We start from the raw sequence: 6,792 nt of genomic DNA, 5'->3' as shown, positions 1-6,792 counted from the left end.
AGCTTTGATGAGCATTGTTTGATTCTTGAGTTCCAAAATAAAAGTCTATGCAATTTAGCAAAGCATTGATGACATTGTTTCATTCTTGGTTTCCACATTGGAAGTCTATGCAATTTAGCAAAGCATTGGTGAGCATTGTTTAATTCTTGAGTTCCACAATAGAAGTCTACGCAATTTAAGCAAAGCTTTGATGAGCAATGTTTCATTCTTGAGTTCCACATTAGAACTCAATGCAATTTAGCACAGCTTTGATGTGCATTGTTTAATTCTAGAGATCCACAATAGAAGTAGTCTTCGCAATTTAGCAAAACTTTGAAGAGCATTGTTTAACTCTTGAGTTCCACAATAGAAGTCTATGTAATTTATGCAAAGCTTTGATGACCATTGTTTCATTATTGAGTTCCACATTCGAAGTTTATCCAATTTAGCTAAGCTTTGATGATCATCGTTTAATTCTTGAGTAACACAATAGAGGTTTATGCAATGTAAGGAAAGCTTTGGTGAGCATTGTTTGATTCTTGAGTTCCACAATAGTAGTATATGCAATTTAAGCAAAGGTTTGATGAGCATTGTTTGATTCTTGAGTTCCACAATAGAAGACAATGCAATTTAGCAAAGGTTTGTTGAGCACTGTTTCATTCTCTAGTTCCATATTGGAAGTCTATCCAATTTATCAAAACATTGATGAGCATAGTTTAATTCTTAAGTTCCACAATAAAAGTAATATTTGCAATTTAGCAAAACTTTAATGAGCATTCTATAATTCTTGAGTTCCACAATAGAAGTGTATGCAACTTAAGCAATGCTTTGATGCGCATTGATTCATTCTTGAGTTCCACATTAGAAGTTTATACAATTTAGCATAGCTTTGATGAGCATTGTTTAATTCTAGAGTTTCACAATAGAAGTAGTCTTCGCAATTTAGCGAATGTTAGATGAGCATTCTTTTATTCTTGAGATCCTTAATCGAAGTCCATGCAATTTTAGAAAAGCTTTGATGAGCATTGTTTTATTCTTGAGTTCCACAATAGAAGTCTTTGTAATTTAGCAAAGCTTTGAAGAGCATCGTTTAATTCTTGAGTTCCAAAATACAAGTCTATGCAATTTAAGCAAAGTTTTGATGAGCATTGTTTTATTCTTGAGTTCCACAATAGAAGTCTATGCAATTTAAGCAAATCTTTGATGAGCATTGTTTGATTCTGTAGTTCCATAATAGAAGTCTATGTAATTTAAGCAAAGCTTTGATGAGCGTTGTTTGATTCTTGAGTTCCACAATTGAAGACTACGCAATTTGGCAAAGCTTTGTTGAGCTTTGTTTCATTCTTGAATTCCATAATAGAAGTGTATGCAATTTATGTGGAGCTTTGGTGAGCATTGTTTTAAGTTCCACATTAGAAGTCTATGCAATTTAGCAAAGCTTTGATGACCATTGTTTAATTCTAGAGTTCCACAATAGAAGTAGTCTTCGAAATTTAGCAAAGCTTTGATGAGCATTGATTAAATCTTGAGTTCCACAATAAACGTCTATGCAATTCAAGCAAAGCTTTGATGAGCATTATTTCATTCTTTAGTTCCACATTTGAAGTCTATGGAATTTAGTATAGCTTTGATGAGCATTGTTTCATTCTAGAGTCCCACAATAGAAGTAGTCTTCGCAATATAGCGAAGGTTAGATGAGCATTGTTTTATTCTTTAGTTCCACAATCGATGTCCATGCAATATTAGAAAAGCTTTGATGTGCATTGTTTTATTCTTGAGTTCCACATTAGAAGTTTTTGTGATTTAGCAAAGCTTTGATGAGCATCGTTTAATTCTTGAGTTCCACAATAGAAGTCTATGCAATTAAAGTAAAGCTTTGATGAGAATTCTTTTATTCTTGAGTTCCACAATAGAACTATATGCATTTTAAGCAAAGCTTTGATGAGCATTGTTTGATTGTTGAGTTCCAAAATAAAAGTCTATGCAATTTAGCAAAGCATTGATGACATTGTTTCATTCTTGGTTTCCACATTGGAAGTCTATGCAATTTAGCAAAGCATTGGTGAGCATTGTTTAATTCTTGAGTTCCACAATAGAAGTCTATGCAATTTAAGCAAAGCTTTGATGAGCAATGTTTCATTCTTGAGTTCCACATTAGAACTCAATGCAATTTAGCACAGCTTTGATGTGCATTGTTTAATTCTAGAGATCCACAAAAGAAGTAGTCTTCGCAATTTAGCAAAACTTTGAAGAGCATTGTTTAACTCTTGAGTTCCACAATAGAAGTCTATGCAATTTATGCAAAGCTTTGATGACCATTGTTTCATTATTGAGTTCCACATTCGAAGTTTATCCAATTTCTTTGATGATCATCGTTTAATTCTTGAGTACCACAATAGAGGTTTATGCAATGTAAGGAAAGCTTTGGTGAGCATTGTTTGATTCTTGAGTTCCACAATAGTAGTCTATGCAATTTAAGCAAAGGTTTGATGAGCATTGTTTGATTCTTGAGTTCCACAATAGAAGACAATGCAATTTAGCAAAGGTTTGTTGAGCACTGTTTCATTCTTGAGTTCCATATTGGAAGTCTATCCAATTTATCAAAACATTGATGAGCATAGTTTAATTCTTAAGTTCCACAATAAAAGTAATATTTGCAATTTAGCAAAACTTTAATGAGCATTCTATAATTCTTGAGTTCCACAATAGAAGTGTATGCAACTTAAGCAAAGCTTTGATGCGCATTGATTCATTCCTGAGTTCCACATTAGAAGTTTATACAATTTAGCATAGCTTTGATGAGCATTGTTTAATTCTAGAGTTTCACAATAGAAGTAGTCTTCGCAATTTAGCGAATGTTAGATGAGCATTCTTTTATTCTTGAGATCCTTAATCGAAGTCCATGCAATTTTAGAAAAGCTTTGATGAGCATTGTTTTATTCTTGAGTTCCACAATAGAAGTCTTTGTAATTTAGCAAAGCTTTGAAGAGCATCGTTTAATTCTTGAGTTCCAAAATACAAGTCTATGCAATTTAAGCAAAGTTTTGATGAGCATTGTTTTATTCTTGAGTTCCACAATAGAAGTCTATGCAATTTAAGCAAATCTTTGATGAGCATTGTTTGATTCTGTAGTTCCATAATAGAAGTCTATGTAATTTAAGCAAAGCTTTGATGAGCGTTGTTTGATTCTTGAGTTCCACAATTGAAGACTACGCAATTTGGCAAAGCTTTGTTGAGCTTTGTTTCATTCTTGAATTCCATAATAGAAGTGTATGCAATTTATGTGGAGCTTTGGTGAGCATTGTTTTAAGTTCCACATTAGAAGTCTATGCAATTTAGCAAAGCTTTGATGACCATTGTTTAATTCTAGAGTTCCACAATAGAAGTAGTCTTCGAAATTTAGCAAAGCTTTGATGAGCATTGATTAAATCTTGAGTTCCACAATAAACGTCTATGCAATTCAAGCAAAGCTTTGATGAGCATTATTTCATTCTTTAGTTCCACATTTGAAGTCTATGGAATTTAGTATAGCTTTGATGAGCATTGTTTCATTCTAGAGTCCCACAATAGAAGTAGTCTTCGCAATATAGCGAAGGTTAGATGAGCATTGTTTTATTCTTTAGTTCCACAATCGATGTCCATGCAATATTAGAAAAGCTTTGATGTGCATTGTTTTATTCTTGAGTTCCACATTAGAAGTTTTTGTGATTTAGCAAAGCTTTGATGAGCATCGTTTAATTCTTGAGTTCCACAATAGAAGTCTATGCAATTAAAGTAAAGCTTTGATGAGAATTCTTTTATTCTTGAGTTCCACAATAGAACTATATGCATTTTAAGCAAAGCTTTGATGAGCATTGTTTGATTGTTGAGTTCCAAAATAAAAGTCTATGCAATTTAGCAAAGCATTGATGACATTGTTTCATTCTTGGTTTCCACATTGGAAGTCTATGCAATTTAGCAAAGCATTGGTGAGCATTGTTTAATTCTTGAGTTCCACAATAGAAGTCTATGCAATTTAAGCAAAGCTTTGATGAGCAATGTTTCATTCTTGAGTTCCACATTAGAACTCAATGCAATTTAGCACAGCTTTGATGTGCATTGTTTAATTCTAGAGATCCACAAAAGAAGTAGTCTTCGCAATTTAGCAAAACTTTGAAGAGCATTGTTTAACTCTTGAGTTCCACAATAGAAGTCTATGCAATTTATGCAAAGCTTTGATGACCATTGTTTCATTATTGAGTTCCACATTCGAAGTTTATCCAATTTCTTTGATGATCATCGTTTAATTCTTGAGTACCACAATAGAGGTTTATGCAATGTAAGGAAAGCTTTGGTGAGCATTGTTTGATTCTTGAGTTCCACAATAGTAGTCTATGCAATTTAAGCAAAGGTTTGATGAGCATTGTTTGATTCTTGAGTTCCACAATAGAAGACAATGCAATTTAGCAAAGGTTTGTTGAGCACTGTTTCATTCTTGAGTTCCATATTGGAAGTCTATCCAATTTATCAAAACATTGATGAGCATAGTTTAATTCTTAAGTTCCACAATAAAAGTAATATTTGCAATTTAGCAAAACTTTAATGAGCATTCTATAATTCTTGAGTTCCACAATAGAAGTGTATGCAACTTAAGCAAAGCTTTGATGCGCATTGATTCATTCTTGAGTTCCACATTAGAAGTTTATACAATTTAGCATAGCTTTGATGAGCATTGTTTAATTCTAGAGTTTCACAATAGAAGTAGTCTTCGCAATTTAGCGAATGTTAGATGAGCATTCTTTTATTCTTGAGATCCATAATCGAAGTCCATGCAATTTTAGAAAAGCTTTGATGAGCATTGTTTTATTCTTGAGTTCCACAATAGAAGTCTTTGTAATTTAGCAAAGCTTTGAAGAGCATCGTGTATATCTTGAGTTCCAAAATACAAGTCTATGCAATTTAAGCAAAGCTTTGATGAGCATTGTTTTATTCTTGAGTTCCACAATAGAAGTCTATGCAATTTAAGCAAATCTTTGATAAGCATTGTTTGATTCTGTAGTTCCATAATAGAAGTCTATGTAATTTAAGCAAAGCTTTGATAAGCGTTGTTTGATTCTTGAGTTCCACAATTGAAGACTACGCAATTTGGCAAAGCTTTGTTGAGCTTTGTTTCATTCTTGAATTCCATAATAGAAGTGTATGCAATTTATGTGGAGCTTTGGTGAGCATTGTTTTAAGTTCCACATTAGAAGTCTATGCAATTTAGCAAAGCTTTGATGACCATTGTTTAATTCTAGAGTTCCACAATAGAAGTAGTCTTCAAAATTTAGCAAAGCTTTGATGAGCATTGATTAAATCTTGAGTTCCACAGTAAACGTCTATGCAATTCAAGCAAAGCTTTGATGAACATTATTTCATTCTTTAGTTCCACATTTGAAGTCTATGGAATTTAGTATAGCTTTGATGAGCATTGTTTCATTCTAGAGTCCCACAATAGAAGTAGTCTTCGCAATATAGCGAAGGTTAGATGAGCATTGTTTTATTCTTTAGTTCCACAATCGATGTCCATGCAATATTAGAAAAGCTTTGATGTGCATTGTTTTATTCTTGAGTTCCACATTAGAAGTTTTTGTGATTTAGCAAAGCTTTGATGAGCATCGTTTAATTCTTGAGTTCCACAATAGAAGTCTATGCAATTAAAGTAAAGCTTTGATGAGAATTCTTTTATTCTTGAGTTCCACAATAGAACTATATGCATTTTAAGCAAAGCTTTGATGAGCATTGTTTGATTGTTGAGTTCCAAAATAAAAGTCTATGCAATTTAGCAAAGCATTGATGACATTGTTTCATTCTTGGTTTCCACATTGGAAGTCTATGCAATTTAGCAAAGCATTGGTGAGCATTGTTTAATTCTTGAGTTCCACAATAGAAGTCTATGCAATTTAAGCAAAGCTTTGATGAGCAATGTTTCATTCTTGAGTTCCACATTAGAACTCAATGCAATTTAGCACAGCTTTGATGTGCATTGTTTAATTCTAGAGATCCACAAAAGAAGTAGTCTTCGCAATTTAGCAAAACTTTGAAGAGCATTGTTTAACTCTTGAGTTCCACAATAGAAGTCTATGCAATTTATGCAAAGCTTTGATGACCATTGTTTCATTATTGAGTTCCACATTCGAAGTTTATCCAATTTCTTTGATGATCATCGTTTAATTCTTGAGTACCACAATAGAGGTTTATGCAATGTAAGGAAAGCTTTGGTGAGCATTGTTTGATTCTTGAGTTCCACAATAGTAGTCTATGCAATTTAAGCAAAGGTTTGATGAGCATTGTTTGATTCTTGAGTTCCACAATAGAAGACAATGCAATTTAGCAAAGGTTTGTTGAGCACTGTTTCATTCTTGAGTTCCATATTGGAAGTCTATCCAATTTATCAAAACATTGATGAGCATAGTTTAATTCTTAAGTTCCACAATAAAAGTAATATTTGCAATTTAGCAAAACTTTAATGAGCATTCTATAATTCTTGAGTTCCACAATAGAAGTGTATGCAACTTAATCAAAGCTTTGATGCGCATTGATTCATTCTTGAGTTCCACATTAGAAGTTTATACAATTTAGCATAGCTTTGATGAGCATTGTTTAATTCTAGAGTTTCACAATAGAAGTAGTCTTCGCAATTTAGCGAATGTTAGATGAGCATTCTTTTATTCTTGAGATCCATAATCGAAGTCCATGCAATTTTAGAAAAGCTTTGATGAGCATTGTTTTATTCTTGAGTTCCACAATAGAAGTCTTTGTAATTTAGCAAAGCTTTGAAGAGCATCGTGTATA

This window comes from Lactuca sativa, chromosome 8 (assembly GCF_002870075.4).
Source record: "Lactuca sativa cultivar Salinas chromosome 8, Lsat_Salinas_v11, whole genome shotgun sequence".
Taxonomy (NCBI): Eukaryota; Viridiplantae; Streptophyta; class Magnoliopsida; order Asterales; family Asteraceae; genus Lactuca; species Lactuca sativa.
The sequence above is the reverse complement of the archived record's forward strand: the minus strand, read 5'-3'. Positions refer to the sequence as shown.